Below are 22,051 nucleotides of genomic sequence, written 5' to 3' on the forward strand. Positions count from 1 at the left end.
AGGATAGAGTTGATGTCAAATAAAGATTCCTTAAAGTAATTCAATTATTCTTCTTAATTATATACGATGTTATTGTCTCTTTCAACTTATTTATTCAATTGCGCTGGTACCTAGTCAACAACTTTTTACCCTTGGCAACCCTTTACTTATTTATAAACTTTTACAACACTTTCCCTTGTTGCTTTAAATTAACACTTCATTAAAACAATTACTCGAACTCTCTGACTCCTGAATATCTCGCTCCTGAGGTATAGTAATCATTCATTTCTGTTGAATCAACTTCGGCCCAATAAATAGAAGTGCTGTGAAAACTTTCTCATTTACCGTCAGCTCTCGATTTTCTGTGCTATTGAATGTAAGGCAAGACCCAACAAATATAAAAATAAGTATTATCGGGATTATTAAAAATTCTGGTTGTGAGTAAAGACTTAATCAAATGATAGAGAATGAAAACATTAAATTCAGAGCTACTTTAAACCAGCCTTGCAATAGGGTGGTTTCCCATTATTTTTTTATTGCCTAAATCGAAAAATTATTACTCCTGGAGTACGTATTTCACGCTTTAAGATTTTTAAATGACTATATCTATTTTTCGCGATTAAATGAAAAGAGAAAATTTTCAAGCGCGCGAAAACGTGACGGATAAGTATGAATGCTGGGAAAACTCCGTGTGACGTCGTTCTGGTTCCCGCTGCCGCAAGTGAGGTGACCTTGGGGCGAGGCTTTGAGCGCTGATACGACGCAAGATGCTAGCAGGTAGCGCTTGGCTTAAATAAGGATTATTAATACCTTATCAAACGAAGACGAAACTTTCCGACCATAGGCACTTTCAATAGGTGGTTATTAAGAGATGATTCCCTGAGCTCTGTGCCTCATGCATGCATTGGTAATCTCAGACGATGTAAAACTCAATCTACTCGTATAGAAACCAGGTCCCTGTGACGTCACATGGAGTGGCATCGCATGGGCGCCAATCTGGCCTTTTTCAAATGAGGTTAAAATGGACCGTTGCCATTCGTCTAAACCAGTATTTCTAAAACCAAGTAATCTGTATATTATGAATACACTAATGGTGGGCAACGAATCGCGTTCAATGCCTTTCGTTTTCTTTGATGAAGGAAACTACCCTATCCTTGACTTAAGGCGATGTTAAAATCTAACGCAGCTGCGAACGTATTGTTTGTCAAAACGACATGTTTTTGAACTCTGGCTTCAACTATCCAAAATAACGTTCGGGATGATTCGCCGTATAAGTGAGTAGGGATTGAGAGAGTGGTGGATTAAGTGAGGTGAAATCCCTTTTAGGCGAGAAAGGATGGAATAAGAAGGAGGAAATCGTTTTCGCCCCGTCTCCTGTGATCGGCCTCGTTTTGTGCGAGGCTGGTGTATGTATGTGTGAGTCGACCCCGAACTGGGATGTGCCGCTGTGCAAATGACGCCAATTGCGCTAACGACCTCCATAGAAGAGGGCTCCTCGTTCCGCATTCGGAGGATCGCTCTCCCGTTGGGGCGACCGACGCGACGGTGGGGTGGAGAATTCGTCTGCGCGGTCACGGAAGTTTTGGGATCGTCTCAACAGATGTTGCAGAGGCATTCTTCTTTACTCCTAGTGTGGAATACGATACGAACCTTAATATTTGAACGTGCTTCATTACCATTCTGTTATTGTTTTCAATACCACTCACAAATATTATGACTAAGCTGACCCAGATTAACAATGTTCATTCGTTCATAAATCACCTTGTTGTACATTTGGTAAAAGTATTTCACATATTGCCTGCTGAAATTAAAATGTTAAACTTTCCAAAAAGAATAATTAAGTCGTCCCAGAGACCGGCATTATACCCAAGAAAATGCTGACCATTTATTTTCATTGCACTTTAAATGCTACTTTAGCCTCTAGCAAGTACTGTTTTATATATACTATTTTATTTTTATGTTAATGGCATATAGTTTTTGTAATTTTATGGTTTCTCAATTCAGGTTTTATGAGATTGGAGACCACCAAATCTCCCCTTTTGGTGTTTTACCAATTTTCAATAATTATGTTGGAGTAGTAATCTTAATAATTGTGTTGGAGTAGTGACCTTACCGAGTAATTATGCGCAGTAGTGACCTTGTTACCACATTGATGAGGTCGTTTCGTAGAAGATCGAGTTTTGCTGCCCCTTTCGGCGCATTTTGAATGGTTAGAATAATTGTCCGCATCGTGACAATGAGTCCAAATCGATTCATTTGCTCTCAGCATTTGCGATCGCGAGGAGTGGCATTGAAAAATTGTTGAATTAATAGATCACACCGTCCTGTATATGAATTTTGGTTAACAGCTCATATTTATAGCTCTTTTCCTCCTTAAAATTCGGATCGTTCTACCCGTTAGCATCGCCAGTGGCGACTTTGGTGAATCGAATTAAATGCGCGGTTGTAGATAACATATTCATCGGCCGACTTGGGTGTATTTTACTGTATTATTCGTGGTGGGGACGAAATTACCTATAGGCATGGACGCCAGCACCGTCCATTTTTTCCGATTGGCGCATGTTTTTAACCCAAACACGCCATGGAGTACCAGCGGCGACCTCATATGAGTCCGCGACCCATGACCGCCTTCCCCGATTCTTCGCCAGTTGACATCTCTTGTGCCTAATAACCCCATAATAATATTTCGGCATTATATATCCTCCATCTGTCAAATTATCTCCCATTTTCATCAGTTATCTTTATTCTATTTCCCCAATCCTGTGTCTATTTCGGAAATATACGAGGTAAGGGTACACGACCTCTTTTTTTATGATATGCTCTCTTCCTTGTGGAATGATCGGTTCATGGTACTTAATGTGTGGCCACCCTTGTCCCCAGTTATACGAAACTCAAGCCAGGGGGAATTATCGCTCCAGGCCCTTTCCCTTCCTTTACCTCCGAAACTATAATGCGGGTACTCACGGGACTGCCGTCACAGCGTGAGGTTCCTCCGGAAGTCATGACTTGCCGTTGTATATTTTTTCTTCACTAATTAGGAAACTTATCGGTAAATCATAAATATTTTTTCCCACAGCATTTTTGCTTTTTTTAGGTGAGTTACGGGTTACACCATGCACTCTTGTCTTTTTATTCTGTTTCAGAATTTTCTGACGATTCGAAAATTATTTAAAATTGTTGAATTTATAATCTAACAACTTTCAATATTCTATCTTTTCTCCAGTTTTTTGTTGATGTTATGTTTACATGACAACTTGTATCTTGAAATGTATTTACTTTTTTCACGTATTGTTGTAGCAGGACTAAGCTCTTAAGTAAAATTATTCCACTTGTGTTGATTGATATCCAAATTGAGTAAATACTTTATTACAGCATTCTAATGGCTCTAATTACAGCTTACGGATTCCTCTACCATACCTCTATTATGGATTACAGCTAGTGGAATATGAGTATTCTGGTGTCCAACCCAGCATAAGTTTCTATTTTCTCAGGGTATGATGAGCATGATATTAGTGGTTTGTCTAAAAGACATGTGCATTGTAGCATAAATCGGTGCATTCTTTCGTATGTTTACACTGATATCTTTGTTAGAGGGTGTATAAAAAACGGATTTTAAAATGCAACTGTAAGAGAATATGGCACTAAAAGCCGGTATTGTGGCATGAGCCGTTTGGGTACAATTAGAGGAGCCCATTTTTTAATTTTCATGAAAATTTCTTATTTGAGTACGTCATTTCTCGGGCCAACATTCTTTATTATAAAGAATGTTTAACTGTTGTCTTTTAACTGTTGTCTTCAAAATACAACAAACGCGGTGAAGAAACCCGAATAGAATGGAAAGTTCATCAAACCAACGCCGCGAAAATCTTCGAACCTACATTCTTTATTATAATTGGGAGGATGCTTGTTCTAGTTCGCGAGATATATCCTCAAATGAAGTGAGGCCCGTGGCGGAAGACTGCTTCGACACTATTCATATGTATGTGGGTGGTCATCTGTTAGTTTTTAACAATAAGAAAAATGAAAGGTATTATTTTTTATGAAATAAATAATAACGTATTTTTTTGCACCGCGGTTTTCTCTTTTTCGTTTGGTCCATTAAATGAGATACGTTCCTATTTACTTGGCGCCTTATCAAAATATCGGGTACTTTGATCTGCTTTTTCCTCTTGAGATCTGATTTGATAACCTCTTGCGAAAGCCGAAGACGTATTCTTATCTTGTCGGCGTCTTTGATTTGATTCTATAAACATACAGGCGTGAATGGTGAAATGAAATTGCCTATGAAGGTATAGTTAATATTTTGGCAATGTATTACGAAATATAGGGAAGCCATGTCATAATTTTTGATCAAATGAGCTATTGTAACATTTCTAATTGTCTTATTTTTGTGAGCAAATGGATCATTGGGGAAGGTAGCTTATTTTACACGAATTCGAATTTCGACGCGACAAGTTCCTACTAATTTGATTGGGAGGCTTGAAATAAAGTGAAAATATCTATGCAGTTGACTCCAGAAAATTTTCGCTAAACCATTTCTTATTTATTTGCCTAGAAATGCCATGTTTCTCTCATTTGAGTTCGGTATGCTATTTATTTAAAGCACTATATCAATCATGCTAGGAGAGCCTTGAGTAGGAAATTATCCAGCCAGATTATTTTTCTAGTATTGTTACATTTCTCGACGTACCCAATTAATTACTTTTGCACCATATCTTTCTAGTAGTAAATATGGCGGTATGAATAACGGCGGAAATAGCTTTTTTTATATAATCTATAAATAGAATCTTTTTAGGTGAGTACATTAAAAATACCATGCATTCATTTTATGGTAATGTTTCCTGCAATTGATCAAGTTTTAAATCTTTTCCGCTTTGCTTCGTCAGAGAACATCCGATAACTAGTGGAAAAAAAATTAATTTTTGGAGCCAATTTAATTTTAAACTGGGTAAGATATGACTGGATGTCCTTTATTTTTTACTCGGGTGAGATAAGCATATGTTTTTAGTATCTGTCCTAATTTTCCCGTGTACTTAGCAGTGATTGGATAGTAAGATGAATTTGATTTTTTAATCTTTCATCTCCTCTAGAGGCGTAATCCTGTAATGATATGTACGTTTTTGAATTGAATAAAAAATTCTGCGTTAACTACCCAAGAAAATGGTTTCAATCAATTTGACAACATTGAGGATATTGATCTATTACGGAACAATTGGGCAAATTTGTGCGTAATTGCCCTTCTTAAACGCATATTTTCAAATTTATTAAACGGGGTTGTTCAAATCGGTGATTAAAATACTGAATGTGATTGATTTTACTTATTATGCTGGCGTTTATTCTTTACATAGGTCGGTAAATTTGTGCGTAATTGCCCTTCTTAAACGCATATTTTCAAATTTATTAAACGGGGTTGTTTTAATCGGAGATTCAAATGCAGAATTTGATTGATTTTACTTAATATGTTGGCGTTTGTTCTTTTCACAGGTCCCTCGAATTACTTCTTTCATATGAATTTATCTCTCATTATTTTTTAGCGACTTATTTGTACCAGTACATGTGATATTTTTCTAGGCATTTATTTTCAAAACATATGCGTCATAGGTGCATTGCACACTTTTTTAATATTGGAATGTTTTTACTCGTGATATTAGCATAGTATTTCTTCAATTACAACGTTATGATGTCTCTCGGGAATATACCGAAATTTTTTTAGGATTTTGACGCATTGAAATAATTTTTTCTATCGTTTGTGTCACTATTTTTATTTACCTATTTAACTCTGACCACGAAAGTATATTTGGCTTAGGAAGAGTCTCGCACATTTTTGTAGCATTTTTTTAATCCCCGCAAGATAATATGTGTGCAGTTGATTGAAACTTGTGTAACCTGAGCTATACAGAAATAGAGGCGAAATAATGAAATACGATCTGATGCTTTCCCGGCAAATGATGTGGGGAAAACTCTTCTCGGGATTCCCACCGGGATAATTTTTCCACAATGGTAACTTTTTTCTACTTTCCATAGTAAATTTCATTTAAAATCAAATAAACCACAAACAAAGAAAACAGCATTCAGCACTGAGGATGAGTCCCGAGTCGGAACTTGAAACGTTGGCCATTGTGGAAAAATTAACCCGGTGGGAATCCCGAGAAGTGTTTACCCTAATCGAATTAATGCTTAGCAAGAAGCGTAGTAACGCGTTCATCCCCGGCTACCGAAAGTTTTACTAGAATGTATGGTGTCACAGTAACGGCGTACCTGTATCCATAAACCGTAACTTCTAGTGTGAGATGGACCTAAGGAGGTTCAGTGAGAAATGAAGGGAATGAAGTTTTCGTGAAATTTTTAGAATTCCTGTCTTACTTCATTGACAAGAGATAGAATATTAACGAAAAACAAGGTAAATGTAATTTTCGTGAAATTTCAGAACTCCTACCGTATTTCATTTACGTTCGATAGAATATTTTCGGGAAACGAAGGAAATGTAGTTTTCGTGAAAATTTCAGAATGTTAGAATATTAGCGAGAAACTAAGGAAATATAATTTTCCTGTAAAATTCTGTATACCTATCGTAATTAATGGACAGACAATAGAATAAATTGGGCTTCATTCCCTTTATCTTTGTTCCCTTTGCATTAGTAAATCTCAATTTTTCTAGGAGGCTCTAAAATTGACATATCATTTTGATGATAAACTAATAGAAAGTGCGCCTTAGCACAAAAGGCAAGATAAAAATAAAAAAGTCCGGCTTATCATCGTGATGCTTTGAGTTATTAGGAAAGGAAAGCAGTAATTTAAATGAAGTCCCGTAATTTGCGTGGGAATGTCCTATGGCCTATAAAGGTTGAATCATAAAGATTGAAAAACTATTGGTACAAAAATGTGAGCATTTATTGGTGCACATTCTGTGGGCCATTATCTTGATTTTGTACGTCAATGGATTTTATCCACGGCAGAAATACCATTTTTTGATGCAAAAAAGGTGAAAAGGTATTCGTTTTGAATTGATCTATCAGTGCAAAACTGCTTTCATGTTGTTCTTAATTTTATCTGCTTGGCTGAATACGGAGATTTATATCTCGTCAAAAATGTATTACTCCCAACATCTATCGAGTTCATTCCATTCATATCGAGATAAAATCTTGTCCAAAGTTCACACGTTGCTTCCTCATATGCATTTTCCCTTTGATCGGTGTCTGTCTTTGAATACTCTAAAGTCTAGAATATTATCATCGCTTTCGATGGAAATGGCGTAAACAGAAAATAGTGGGGCCTCCAACAAATATCAAAGGAAATAATACCTGCGTATTAGTTGTTTGTTTCACAAATGATGTTAATCAAGGATGCGACTTTATTCAAATTCTTCGTTATACCTTTATAACTTAATGTGATTCGTGAGAAATCAATGAGAAGTCATCCGCGAGAATAATTGCGTTTTCCCAGTCATATGTCAACATAAAATTTTAAGTTGAGATGGGGCTCGGGTTTGTTTGGTAGCCATATTCTTCAGTTCCCATCCGGAGGGTCTGGGTTTGAATCCCGGAGGTGGCGGAGATATTTCAGAGATTTCCCGAACCCTACTTGATTGAAGTGCAGCTGAAGTACAGGAGAATATTCATAGTTAAAATTATTTTAATATATTTAATTTAATGTATAGGTGCGCCTCCTGGGCTCATTGATGTTAAAATGTCCTTAGTCACGTGATACATATGGTGTTTACGTAAGGAAATCTTGCTACCCGCCCTATACTAATCTTTACTCTAAGGTATAAAATCATTTGCCTTCACTTGGAATCGAATTTAGGTCTCTTGAATGCACGCCCAGCGCTCATAGCAGAATTTTACCCTTCAAAATTTTTGCGTTATTAGTTGAAGTGGGACCCAGTAATAGGTTCTTTTGCTTTGCTGGGGAACTACGTGAAGGAATACTCGGGTTCTCTTCCGTGGTTTTCATAACCTACGTCTGGATGCTTCATTAGCGCATTTTCATCTTGACAAATGGGTGATCAATAATGGTGTGATTCAGAATTGAAGGACTCATTCGCCCTGATGACGATGGGTGTTCAGAGGTCTCAAACGTCGGTTACGTGGAACCTGACTCGGTGGAAGACCCGGGAAGAATTCCTGAAAAAATGTGTCTAGTTGATATCTAGCTTAATATGTGATAGTATGCCAATCATGCAATCTTAGACAAGTTTATCAAGATATGGATAAAAGTGGCATGAATTATATCTACGACTATCTACTTAGAAGTTTCATTTGGTCTCAGGCAAAGAAAAGAACGGAAACTTCCTAAGGTAAATAATGATTACTTTCATTGGAAGTGAGGTGATTTCTCTACTCGTGGTACTGCATGACTCTTGTTTCCTTATTGTTTTGATAAAATGCCGGTATTATTTTGAATTTAGTGTCAATCATTTTGATATCGCACTATCAGTGAGTTTGCCGAATAGCTCTTTGAATGAACTTTTATTTTTATCGGCCATAAGATAAAAATTTCTTGTAAGTGTTTCTTAATCTTAGTTCGGCGAAATAGCCGAGTTACGCCTTTAGACGAATTAAAATACTATTCAGTGTCAGACATATGGGATTAATTTACAAAGGCCAGTCCAGAGCGTAGGTCAATTTATGTATTGCTTGAATATGATGAATGACGTATTTTGATGTGGGCTCTCTTCAAGTATTGCTTCAGAAATACGGGTGGAAAATAGGAAAGCCTAAAATGAAGCTGGACAAGCAAAGCCAACTTGTAAAAACATAGAAGAATACAAGGAAAAAGTGACGGCATTGCCAAGATACGAATGTAGGATCTTCCCAAATGTAGTGAGACATCTCAGGTCTTGCGCCGCAGTTGATAATTGAATAACATAAAAATATATTGCTAAGCGGTTACTACAGATGTTTACTGTCGAAATTCGCGGCTTATACTCCCGCTAAAGTACAAAAAATAGCGTTTCAATGCATTGCCATCTGGTTCTGATTGGTATCGAAAATTTTAAGTTGCTTGGTAATCGGGAAGTGGGTTATATTTGAGTTGCAAAATTTTCTCTGAAAGACAAACAAACGGGCGAAAAAATGACTTTATTGAAACGTGGTAAAATAGTGGCCTCTACAGCAAAATGTTTTCATGAGGAGCTTTTCCCTGGGCCACCAGCGTCACGCGCCTCATGAGTCGTACTCCGCATGCGCCGCCCGAAATAACTAGCTGAAATTGCCACGTCGTGAGTTGTGAGATATGGACAGTGTGAAGTAAGAGGTGTGGGTGGATGTTGGGGCTAATATACGGGCGAAATCTGTTGGCGAATGCGATCGAAGCATTTGGGAAAGAAAAGGAAGAAAATACTGTATCCATGCATAAAGGTGTTCTCTTAAAAATTTCCTTCAGTCCTGCTCATTATCAAGGTTAAATGTCGTACATCTTGCTCTAGAATATTTAAGGATATTTTCAGGTATAAATATTGTGGATATTTGGGGGTTCATTTTACTTTCAAACTAAAATATTATATAAAATATGTTATATTAAATAAATGCATATTGAGCAGGTGGTGGAAAAATAATATTGAATGATCACACATTCAAAATTAAGATTAAGAAGCTGAAAACGGACATTTTGAAGGAATATTTCCTGCGAGGAATAAAGGAGATGAATGACCGACCTGAAGAACTTTTAAAGAAGAAAATAATATATTGCGTCCTGTGTAAGAATATGCTACTTCAGTGTGAGATCCTCGTATTAAAACAGATATTACCGAGCTTAAAAAGTCCAAAGAAAGTCAGCCAGTTGTACTCTAGGGAGGCAAGAAATGGGGGACACTTTCACAGCCATGCTAGGGTGTTTGGGATGGTAAACATTGAAATTAAAGAGAACCATAGTATAAATAGGCTATGTGGGTTTTACAATGCGTTTATAAAAGAGTAGGCTTGGAAGGAAATAGTTAAAAAAAACTGGACTCACTCTGCTACATAGATGGGAACTATCACAAATTCAAAATTAAGATCATGAAACAGGATACGAATATTTTGAAGGAATTCTTTCTGCATGGAGGAATAAAGGAGTGTAATGACCTACCTGAAGAAATTTTTAAGATCGTCCCCGCAAATAAAAAAAAAATTAAGAGTAATTGTTCCACAATCCTTGGTTGATGTCATCGTGGTTCATTAGTAAGCGTTGGAAATTGGGTTGTATGGTTCAAATATCATTTTTAAGAAGAATGGTATTCGTATTAGTGTGTTTTTGTATGATATAGGTTTATTTTCTTTTACTTTATGACATTTGACAACACAACCCAATTTCCAACGCTTACCAATGAACCACAATGACATCAACCAAGGATTGAGGAACAATCACTCTTAAAAATTTTAATATTTGCTTCAGGTAGGTAGGGTTAAATCTCATGTTTCCACCAGGTGACAGCCTACTTATGGCAATCATATATACTATTACAGAAAGTCCTTTTTCTGTCATTCTGTATATGCTCCGTTAATACCGCACCTACAGTGATAAATGAGGTATGATTTTTAAAGTTGAATTACCGGCTTCTGACGAAATACAATTTCCATCTCAAATTTCACTATTTACCCATTAATTTGATGTAACACTTTGCGTGCCATGAACGTGATATTACATCCTGTTAGTCTTTCTGAAGAATGCCATGGACGTAAAATTGCGTCTATTTTATCGGCTTTGTATGCGTGAAGCCGTAATATTTCGCCCGTGGAACTTTAATATTTACCCATCAGTTTGACTGAAAAGTTTCGATTTTTCAATGTTGATTACTCTCTCGAGGTATATAGACTCCATAATTTTTTTCTAAACTAAAAAAAAAGTTTATAAACCCGTGAAATCCACAACTATCACTGGATGTGATTGTTGTCTTGGTTACTCGCCCTGGCGGATATGATTGGCGCCTCCGCCGGCGCTTCGATGCCATCTCGTCACTTAACAATGGGTTCCTCAATAATTTCACTATTCGTTCTTCCTCTCTGTATAATCTAGCGTGAGAAAGCAAATATATATAAACCAAAGACACGTAAAATATGCAGGCATAAATATAAAAAATAAAATCTAAGTAGTATGAAGTATGTTGAACCTTCTCTAAAAGAGTCATCCTGTGTAAGGAACTTAAAAGATAACGTGTATCATGACAATATATGAATATATCGTGTTGAAAGCATTTAAGAATTATTATCAACGGGAATCGACAACAAAAGATGGAAATAGTACTAAATTCACTTAGTGATTGTACTTGGGGGAATGGTGTAAAATTGTTATGTATAAGGGTGAGACCCGTTTTTCGCATGGACACGTTGTGTGTAGCATTTTCTAGAGTTCGCACCTTCCGCGGTATTTATCTTTGTGTTAAAGAAACTCATAACAAAAAATTTACAGACACCAACATTGTTACTTCTAATATTGTGTTTAAAGAAGTTTTGTAAATTGCTGTAAAAATTATTCAGTGTAACAGACGTATTGATTGTTCCCACTGATACCAAGCTCTCTTGACTGTATTGTATTCGTATGTTTTGTTTATTTTTGCAAGAAAACTAGTATAAAGAAAGTAATTTATATTACACACTATTCTCTATTTAAAACCCATTTAATCCATTTCCTTAACATACTTATTCCCTGATAGCGCTTAATTCTCATATTGCCACAAAGCGATAGCATACTTTAGCAATATGACTTAAATAAATAAATAAATAAATCAGTTTCATTCGCGGTTTGTCGATTCAGGCTCTACGATTAGATTGTGAACTTGCGTCGTCACATTTCTCTTTGGGAACGGTGTCTTTATCTCTGGCGAAGGAATAAATCTTTCGTTTTTTTTTGTTTCCCATCGTCGTAGCACGGAAGGTCGCGTACGACCTTGCATAACCTGTTTGCTTCCCGTGCGTATGCGACGACGTGTGTGAAAAGACTTTGTTTACTACTTTCAATTTGCCTTTTTACGTAATGGAATAGTAATGTTGCCACCGGACTAGAAGTACGGTATTTACTTGCTCAAAGAGTGCATTCTCTTGAACTCTTGCTGGTTCATGTGTGAAGAAAAAATTAGGCATGTGTTAGCTAAGAATTTTCATTCTCTCTACTCAAAGGCCAAGGCAATGATGACAAGGTCCTATATGTTGTGACGAATGGATGATGTCATTATGACGTCATTGGATGTGATTGTTGCCTTGGTTACTCGCCCTGGCGGATATGATTGGCGCCACCACCGGCGCTTCGAGGCCATCTCGTCACTTAACAATGGGTTCCTCAATAATTTCACTATTCGTTCTTCCTCTCTGTATAATCTAGCGTGGGAAAGCAAATATATATCTTAGTAACGAATACACGTGACAAAATCGTTGCGAAATATCACAATTAAAATGTTCAGCTTTTTATGATTTGCCGAGACATCGCATGCAAGAAATAATTTGGCTTGCAGTCACGCACGCTAGTTCCGAGATACACATAACACATATGGCACAGGAGAGATACACATTCCCTTCGGAAAAACCATTTCTTGACGGATATTTGAATCCTGTACCCTTAATAGCTGTTATGTGCACATACAGTTACATCACCTTGCTAGTTTTGTTAGAAGTTAACCAAAAAGGTTTGTGGTCCTTAGTCGGAATTTCGACTTTTTTGCCGATACTGAAAATTCAAATTAATTATTGCGATGAATTTAAGTATTGTTTTATTTCTATATCCTTTCAGTTTTGTGCCATAGCGTACACATCATGTGTAGATGCAGTGATTTGAAGATTGGTTAAGTCCATTGTCTGTTAGGCGAATTGTGGTATGCACTCTTGGCGGTAGGTAAACCTCTCTTGAATGTTCTTTGATTGGTGTAAGTACAGAATGTCCATAAAGGATGAGCTAGATTTCATCACTTTTGTTGTGAAATATACTGAGCGAAAATAGTTACAAGGTATTAATATTCTGAAATCTTTTTTATGAAGTTTTTTCTCTCTCAATAATTCCAAGTCAAAAATGCTTAATTTTCGCTTTATATGCGCGGCATTTGTGAGTGGAAATTGTCCTATTTCGTTGCAGTTATTTCTTTTCCTATTACATACTCCGCTACTTTGATACGATTCCATTACTATGCAGCGCAAGCAACTCATAAAACTTTAAAAGTTTCCTCTTTCCTTTGGGTTCGTCTCTCAATCGAAAAGAATCATATCTAATTATTATCTAACTACCGAGGTATTTCCTGTATCATATAAAATAATACGGAGCAATTTTTGAATAAAATTTTCGGTATTATAATTTTTCTTCTTCAATTGTGATGAGCATGAAATACTGTAATAATTAGTGACACGGACGTCAGAGCAACACGGAGAATATCATACTAGCTCACTACATTTCAAAGTTTGACAGAAACGATAAATGTGGAAAAATATTTCGCCGAACGGATTGGTATGGTCAGTCCTTTTTTCTCCAAGCAATGACGGACTGTAATAAATGCTACGCGGAACTTCGTTTCGGCATTAACCTATTTATTTGTAAACGGTTACTGTCTTAACAGCTCCTTCCGCGCGACCATATTACACGTTAATTTATCCTAGAGTTGGCATAGGCATAAGCTTATGAAGATATATATTATACTTTCCTGGCGAATAGGCTCATTGATTACTGAAAAGTAACTAAACCTTTTATGTAAATTCTAGAGCAGTATATTTTCCGGCGAAGTTAGATACAACTGTAGATCAGATCATATAAATAAAGAATGAGAAATATAGTGTAGATGAAATATATTCAGAATGTCGTTTTCTCCGCGGTCAAAAAGAGACTACAACGGCAGCGTTACAACTCACAAATAGGTTAGTTGACTTGTAGTTTAGCCTACTAACTTTATTACTTAATGTATGTTTCTGAATTTCCTTAGTATTTCTAACAGCGTGTTTTGTGTGGCCAAGCTTTATTGGCGGATTGTCTTCGTGAGCAGGTGGCAAGTTTAGCCTTTGCAAGACTGTGGAAGCATTGGCGGATACATATGGGGGGCACAGAGGGCGCGCGCCCCTTACCCTTGCGGGGCCGCCTGCATCGCCTAATATTGCAGTACCACAATATTAACTTTTTTATACCATAATATGGCATTGTCTTGAATATGCGTATTATCAGTTTAAATAAAACTTTGTTAAACTTTGCATGTGACTTTATTTGTAATTATGACAAAAGTAAAAGTAGCTCAAGATATCTTTTGCCCCCCCCCTTGAGTTTTTTCTCTATCCGCTACTGTGTGGAAGTATAATTTGTTAGTATGCGAAACATGTTTATGCCCGTGTGGTGTCCATGTAAGAATTCTCTTGCAGGCTGGTGATTGATCACCCCCAGCCAAACACCATAGAAGTGGCTCGCAGGGTATTGTGTAGATGTAGATGTGTTTTCGGGTTTCCAGCCGAGTGGAAACTCTCACCCGGCTGAGAACCTGAGAACAACATATTCGTACATAAGCTTATTTTTTCATTGGCTATGATATGGAGTTTATGGTGAGCGGGCATTGTTGTACTGTGAACGAGTACTTACGATCACGAGTTGGTGTGTCTACGGGTTGGTGTTGGCCACAGAAAACGCAGAACAGATGATCAGGGTGAAGGTTCCAAGCCGCTTGGTTGGCCTTTTCTTATTTCCCCATGACGTTTTCACGATTCCAGTCCGGTCGTCAAAAAGGAATATCTCGAAACGTGGTCCACTGGGTACTCGAGCACTCTCGATATTCTCGCACTATCGAAATGGTGTAAGCACAGGAACAGCGTCTACCAAGATGCCTCGGAAAAGTACGGCGAACTCGAAAACTTCCACATTATTCGAAACACTTCCTCAAATCTGAATACGGAGACCGTTTTCCACACCTCGTTCCTAGAATATCCTCGATAATAGTGTGGCTCTCAACAGGTGTTTTCCCTGGGGGCTAATTCCCGCCGGATTTCTCGGTCACCAGAGAGCGCGTTGTGGTCGAGCCGCGAACACTGACCACCGGTCAGCACTTCGCCGGTGAGGTGAGCTCTGGAAAGCAGTCGGGACGGAGCGTGTGGCTTGTGTAGCGTGGACTGCGGTCCTCGCGCTCGGAAAGTGTACAGATAAGTGTCTTGTGTGGATGAGGAGGGGAGGTAGAAGGTGGCATTGTTGTGGGGCAGGGGAGGGGGGAGCGGAGGAGGGCGGGGGGTGGGGAAAGCAGCGATCTGGATGAGAGATTACGAGTTTGTCGTGGATCCATTATCGCCTCTGGGCGATGATGTGTTTATTTTCGTGCCGACGGGTCCAGTCAATCAGTCTGCGTGGTGACCTTGCGGAAAAACCGAAAGACGCCTTGTGGTACTCGTAGAATTGAATGGAAACATTTTTTTTTACTTCAAATACAATATCCCTGAGAGTAGGGTAGCTGCTGCAAAAACAGTGCTTGAACATTTACGTAAAAACGCTAAAATATAAACAGAATTACTTGCATGCACAGATGCAGGGATGCCGACTTACAAACAATATTGGGGGGCCCAAACCGGGGATCTTGTCCCGGGAAATTTTATAAGTGGTGAGGTTTTAAGTTTTTTAAGCATTTTAGAAGAGTCCTATGGTCAACATTAGAACCCTAATAGCTCGAATCTCGATATCTGGACACTCCGCGGAAAATCGACAAGCCTGGCACATTTTTTCCTCACACCCATAACGAATTTTTGGGGGGTCTTGTGCCCCCTCAGGCCCCATGGAGTCGGCGCCACTGAATGGATGCAAGTTCTAGAAAAGAGTAGCTCTACAGTCTCGGTATCATTAAAATACTGTACGTAGAGTAGTATAGGAATGTTTATTTCCTTACGTAATATCTTGTTTAAGGTTTATTCACAAGAACATAGTCTTATGACTATGTGTTTTAGCGTGCCTTACAGTGCCTCATTGCCGTGATATAAGCCACAAATATGTAATAATTACTGTTAGTTCGATGTGTGGGACAGTACTGGTTGCCTTATTTTAGGCAGGCGATACGGGCACGCTATTAAATAGATCGTAGAGAATGCTACTAGTCTGCTAATAGTAGTCTGTTTCTCGAAGAAAAAAGTTCATGGGCGTACTAACGTATTTATGACCCCCAAATTCAGAAAGTGAGAGGACACCATTTTATGAATATACTATACTTATTTCAAAGATCCTACAGAAAGGATTAAGTGATTCATTGCCGAATGGCTAGGTATGGTATGTAATTAGTTTTTTTCGCTCGGATGATTCGTTCATTCATAGTTCTTACAGTGATTTCCGGTCGAATGGGCCACCGGGTATTAGGGGCAGCCGCCTAAGTGAAAAAATTTCGAAAACTACCCAATAATTGTGGAATAGAGTATTTGTATTCGGAAGTTAGTTCCATAAAATTTCCAGTCTACCCAGTTGGTAAGTGGTTTCAAAAAGACTCAATAAAAACATCCAGATCTATTTACCTGATGTAATTTTTAAAAAACATTTTGCTCATGTTGTTTTTGAATCGTTCATATTGATACCTAAACACTCTACCATTGGTTCTTCGCATCTTGACGTTAACTTGCACACACTGCCATCGCCAGCTTAGGTATCGCTAGGCATATTCTTTTTTGCTTAGATAAAATTCTGCAGTTACGTTGAAATGATCTTTACAGCAACGCAAATGTGATGACGGAGATGTCAGCGAGGGAAAAGTATTTGTTTTGAATGCGCGATTCAAAACAAATATTTTCTCGTATTTTAATTTAAATAATGTTCTTCCCACATTGATGACATTCATTGTTTTCATAAAACTATTATATGTGGATGATTAGTTGTTTCCAAAGATCTCAAGTTATCCAGACCATATTCAGTCTAGCTAATTTTTATTTTAATTTTAATTAACATATTTCTCACGCCTTTAACGTGGCTGCCTGCAGTGGCGGATCCAGGATAGGGACAAGGGAGGAGCTAAGCTAATTGTAAGTGGAGGGGAAGTAACCTCCCAGTAGTAGTGGGGGTCGGAACAAAATTACCATTCTATCTAGTTTAAATATGATTCTCAAGGAATAGCCAAGGGGGGAACTATAGCTCCCCAGAGCATTTATCTGGATCTATCACTGGATGTTAACTTGCCAAAGGTTGTGAAATAGACCCTAAGGCTATGGCTAATTTGTATTTAAATCCGTTAAAGAGGTTAATGTATCGGAAAATATTACTTAATACTTTTGTACGAAGTGGCAACCCCCAAAAATTTCGATTTTATATAGTGTGTTTCGACACAATGCGGTTGGGGTATAACCCCCTTTCCTGCCCCCTCAGGTCCACCTGAGGCTGCCTGAATGGCAATTCATTGGTAGTTTCGCATTTTGACGCCAACTTTTACGCATCTTTCATGATAAGTTAAAATACTACGCTCGGGTTGAAATAGTTGAATAGCGCAATGTGATGATGTAGATGGCATCGTCTTCAAATCCTTTTGAGGGGTAATCATCCACTTTCTTCACAATACGGCCTTTATTGGCACGCTAATGAAAAAATTTCCTCGGGTAGAGCATGACTTGAGCAACGCGGAGCATAAAGTATTATCTCCAGGTCTGCTTGGGTAGAATTTTACTTTGTTGAAGTACTTTCCTCCATCGTAAATAATTTTTCGAACTATATGTTTCTTTTATTCATGAGGGTTTAAACGATTGACCTAAATTTGCAAATCTTTGATAATTCCAATGAGTCCTGAGAGTCGCTCGTTACCAAACAACAAAAATAAATGGATGGGAAAGAGCGAACGTCATGTTATGTCTACTAACTGAAGTCACATGTTGAAAAGCATGGAGGTCGTGTGTTTTTGTGCAATTGAGATTGCGTGGATTACAATAATTAGTTACAAATAAACGATAGCTTCGATATACGTAAAATTTTGATGTAGTAATTTTGGCTAGTACAGATTTTGGGCGCAGTTTCCAAAAGTGAGCGAATTATTTATTGCCGTGGGTTTTCCATTAGTAATTAGAACACAAAGCTGATCAAACTGTCAACATGGTGGTGGTATTTATGAGATGCTTACGAGAATATAAGGGAACTTTAATAGCTGGGAATAATTTTCTTCATTCTCCCTTAAAAGATTTCTCAGCACGTATCCTAAAGTATATAGGCATGTAATGTCTTGTGGTCATTCAATTAATTTTAATTTCACAAACCTTACTACACGTGTTTCGATTGGCTTGCAATCGTCATCAAGCACGCCTTGAACCTACGAACCGCAGTCATAGTAAATGTTGAATTTTAGCAATTAAGGCAACTAAAAGTCATTACTTATAAATATGAATGCATAAATTGTACTAAAAAGGCATTATTTTAGTAAAATAGCAAAAAAAAAATAACAAGAGAAATCAGACAATACCCAACAATGCCAATGATTTGGCAATTTTGATTTCCTATGGTAATTGCTTGGTATCCCCAGAGCTCTACTTTCGACTTTAGACGATATTTTCCGTTGGCGTCGCACTTGTCTGGGATCTCGAATATAAGTGTCAGATTAGTATGTGAAGGTGTTTATTAGACGTGGTAGAAATGTTGAATTTTTGATACGTAGATTCTTAGTACAATTCAAGGCACTTGGTGATGATTGCAAACCAATAGAAACACGTTTCATTTATAAAGTTTGTGAAATTAAAATGTGATATCTTTGTGTATCATTTAATATGCTGTTCCACGATATCTCGCTGTAAAAAGTTGACTTAATGCTTGGTTACCGGCCTTTTTCCCCGAATTTCATTAATTAACTGTTCTATAGTTCTCAATTCTTCCAGTATAATTATCTGCTATCTGCCGCTACCTCTTAATAGAGCGAGAGAGATTAGATAAGATTAAAAGCTTCAAGTGTCCAAACAATAGATACGTTGTTGGAGTAAGTACGTCTTGAAAGTGCTAAGATATTAAGGGCGGTGGAGCGTAGGGTGAAACATGCCCGGATTTGAACCCGGCCTTAACCTATTGTTAATCGATTCTACATAACGCTAGTGACAACGAGGGTAATCAGGCAAACAGGTGCTAATATGCATCGATCGCTCCGAGCCGTAAAGTGGTTTCTCAAAAAACCATTCCATTCAGGCGTAACTTGAGTGTCTAGTTCAGAAAATCTTATGTGTAAAATTTGATGTATGTAATCATATCTGAAATTTCGCCCACAAAATCTTGTGCTAGAATACCTGTCCACAAAGCCGCATTTTGGCCAATAATTCAATTTTCGTCCAGTAAACTCAATTTTCATTATTTGTTAAATTATAAATATTTTATGAAAAAACATTTTCAGGTGACTGAACATTCTATAGCAAGTATTCTATTTCAATTCTTTCTCCATATCGCAATATCTGAAGATAAGTTTCACAAATAAAATTTAACTCCTTTTTAAGAAAAGGTCTTAGAATGCCAAGAAATTGGATTTTTTAAAGAGATAACACGCCTAAAAGTTGCTTTTTCATAAGATACAAAAAAAGCTTATGGGATTCGAAATCCTAAAACGGAAATGTAGTAATAGGCGGAGATTCGGTTATCTGGACTGATTATTTTCAAGGTACAGCTTTGTGGGCAAATATTCCGCCTTACAATTTTCTGGATTAGAAATTCAAGGTAAGTACGTCTGGATTGAATTTTTGGGAAAATATTTTATAGCTAGGAGCGGTCGATATACGAATCACGAGGTAGAAATTTTCTGTCTCAAATGAAATCCTTATCAATAGGTTTTATCGAATTCTTGATACTTCTCCTTTTTTAAATTGAGGGTTGACTTCAATGGAACTAGAATCCAATCGAATCGATTTGAAATCGAAATAAACTGCATGAAATCCAGCGCTATCGTGGTTTTCAGCAAGTCAGACCTGTCACCTTATCTCGGATATTTTATCATTCACAATTTCTGCTCAGTTTCATGAATGCTAATACAGTAGATTCCGTTTAATAGGCCCACCGGTTACTTTGGGCAGCCGCTTAATTGGGGCAGATCTTGAAGAACAGAACCCGATAGAAGAATATTCCAGAGTATTCTCCGCTTAATTGGGACAGCATGCCGCTTTATTGGGCCATTAGTGGGCGACATAGACTATACACTCGCGACTAAATTCAAATTTTTTGTTTCCAGAATACTGTTTTTTTATATTTTCCTCCTCTGATTTACTCTTATTTTTCACAAATGTTCCTGTTCTTGCCATATTTTGAAAGCTCTTGTTGTTATACTGATCGCAAGAGGATAGGACTTTTCTGTGATAGGACTTAGTAAAAGACGTTCATTCAACGTCGCCCGAGGCTGTGAAAAATATTTTTAACTAAATTGTTATAGTTCTTTAAAATGATAATAAATTAACTAAGCTCGCTGATTTATTAATTAAATTAATAGTTTAATAAACTTATGTTGCATTATAAACATTCTTTAGTCTTCTTTCTACCATTTCAAAGTTTCTTATGCTCATATAAAAGAGAGTTCGCCTCATTGGGGCAGCTGCTTAATTGCACAAGTCCCGGTATGTCCCAATTAACCGGAATCTTCTGTATATAAATTCGGTTATGCTGTATGCTCGATGTTTACTGGCGTATTTTAATGTCACTCCAGACTAAGCAAATCTTATTAGTGACGTTTAACAGATTGCCAAAGTGTACGCTGTTTTTAACACAGATTTGTTGTACACAGATTTCAGCCCATCTGGCTGATGACTGTAGAAAAATTTTAAGCCTAGGTCGGTATTTTTACAATATGCGAAATAGAATTTGTAATGCGTTAGTTTTATAAGTGGCAAACAAAAATCTAAATTTGGCCTTATGGGGTTTTAATATTTTAAAAATCGAGCGAAATATGTATATGTATGTATCGAACCACCGTGTGAACCGTATATGAATTATAAGGTAGAAATTTGCTGTCTCACCGCTTCTCTGTGGTCACGTGACGGACTAGTATTCAACTCTGGGTTCTGTGTGACATTACTCCACCTTTACCTCAAGGTAATATGCAACATCGCTCAATGTGGCTGCGCGGTAGCCAAAATCCAAGATGAGCATGTCAACTCAAACTTCAGTATTTTACAATGGGCAATAGAAAAAAAGTTAGCAAATGAAATGCTTATAATTAGGTATTATCATATTCCTACACTTCTCCTTCTTTTTGAACGCGGAATTAAATGGAAATATAATTTACAGTGGAAATAAATAGCATGAAAAGCAGTACTATCGTCATTTTCAGCCAGTAAATGCTGAATCACACGATCATTTTTTTCTTCGCGAAAGTGATCACTATCGGGATCACTAGAGTGATCACTCGCAAAATGATCGTCGCCGGCAATTGTTTTTCGCGATCGCGATGAGGATTCCCATCGCTATTTTTCATCACTCTTCCGGTCGCTTTTTCCGTCGCTAAAACCGTCCCTAAAACCCCATATCAGCCAATCGGAACGCATGCCCGCATGGAGCGATTCCAGCGCAACGTTTGACAATCGTGGGAACGACATAGATAAACAAACACGCTGTATAATTTCGTTATGCGGGTCCCATGACAACGAGCTATGATACAGAAAGTGATGCGAAAGCCGACGGCTGGAGGGACCGTGTGATTCAGAAAAATGATCACTAGAGCGATCGCTTTTGGCGACGGGAAAAGTGATCGGGATAGTGATCACTTTCGCGACGAAAAAAAATGATCGTGTGATTCAGGCTTAAGACTCATCACGTAATCTGGGATTCCATATTCTCTATCTTCCGGTTACTACCGCGTCGGTTACTATGTGATAACAGAAGGCACTTCTGCCAGCCTCATAAAATATATAGAACAATTATGGAAACCGTAATCCTAAAACGAAAATTAAGTAATTGGTGGAGATTCGGTTATCTGGACTGATTTTTCTAGGTACAGCTTTGTGAGATTTCATATTAAAATTTGTGTAACAGTTTGTCACTTCTACCAGCCTCTTCTGTTTTCTTAATGATTTCTGCTCAAAGGGGATCGAAACCACAAGAGGTGCGCCCCAAGGCTCTATTCTAGGACCTCTGCTATTCTCTCTGTACATTAATGATTGCCCTTCAGTGATAAATCATTCTAAATATCATCTTTATGCTGACGATCTCCAAGTGTACCTAAATTCAAATGTTAAAAGCC

General features: G+C 37.6%; 1 protein-coding gene across 1 annotated transcript in view; it reads right to left on the bottom strand.

The window, feature by feature from the left end:
• LOC124163886 (vasoactive intestinal polypeptide receptor 2-like) overlaps nucleotides 1-15,033 on the bottom strand; it is a 116,024-nt gene extending 100,991 nt beyond the window's left edge. Inside the window, exon 1 of the mRNA XM_046540994.1 lies at nucleotides 14,497-15,033. The gene's annotated coding sequence lies outside the window, so the exon portion shown is untranslated. The remainder of the gene's footprint in view (nucleotides 1-14,496) is intronic.
• Between the last annotated feature and the right edge of the window lie 7,018 nt (nucleotides 15,034-22,051).

This window comes from Ischnura elegans, chromosome 8 (assembly GCF_921293095.1).
Source record: "Ischnura elegans chromosome 8, ioIscEleg1.1, whole genome shotgun sequence".
NCBI lineage: Eukaryota > Metazoa > Arthropoda > Insecta > Odonata > Coenagrionidae > Ischnura > Ischnura elegans.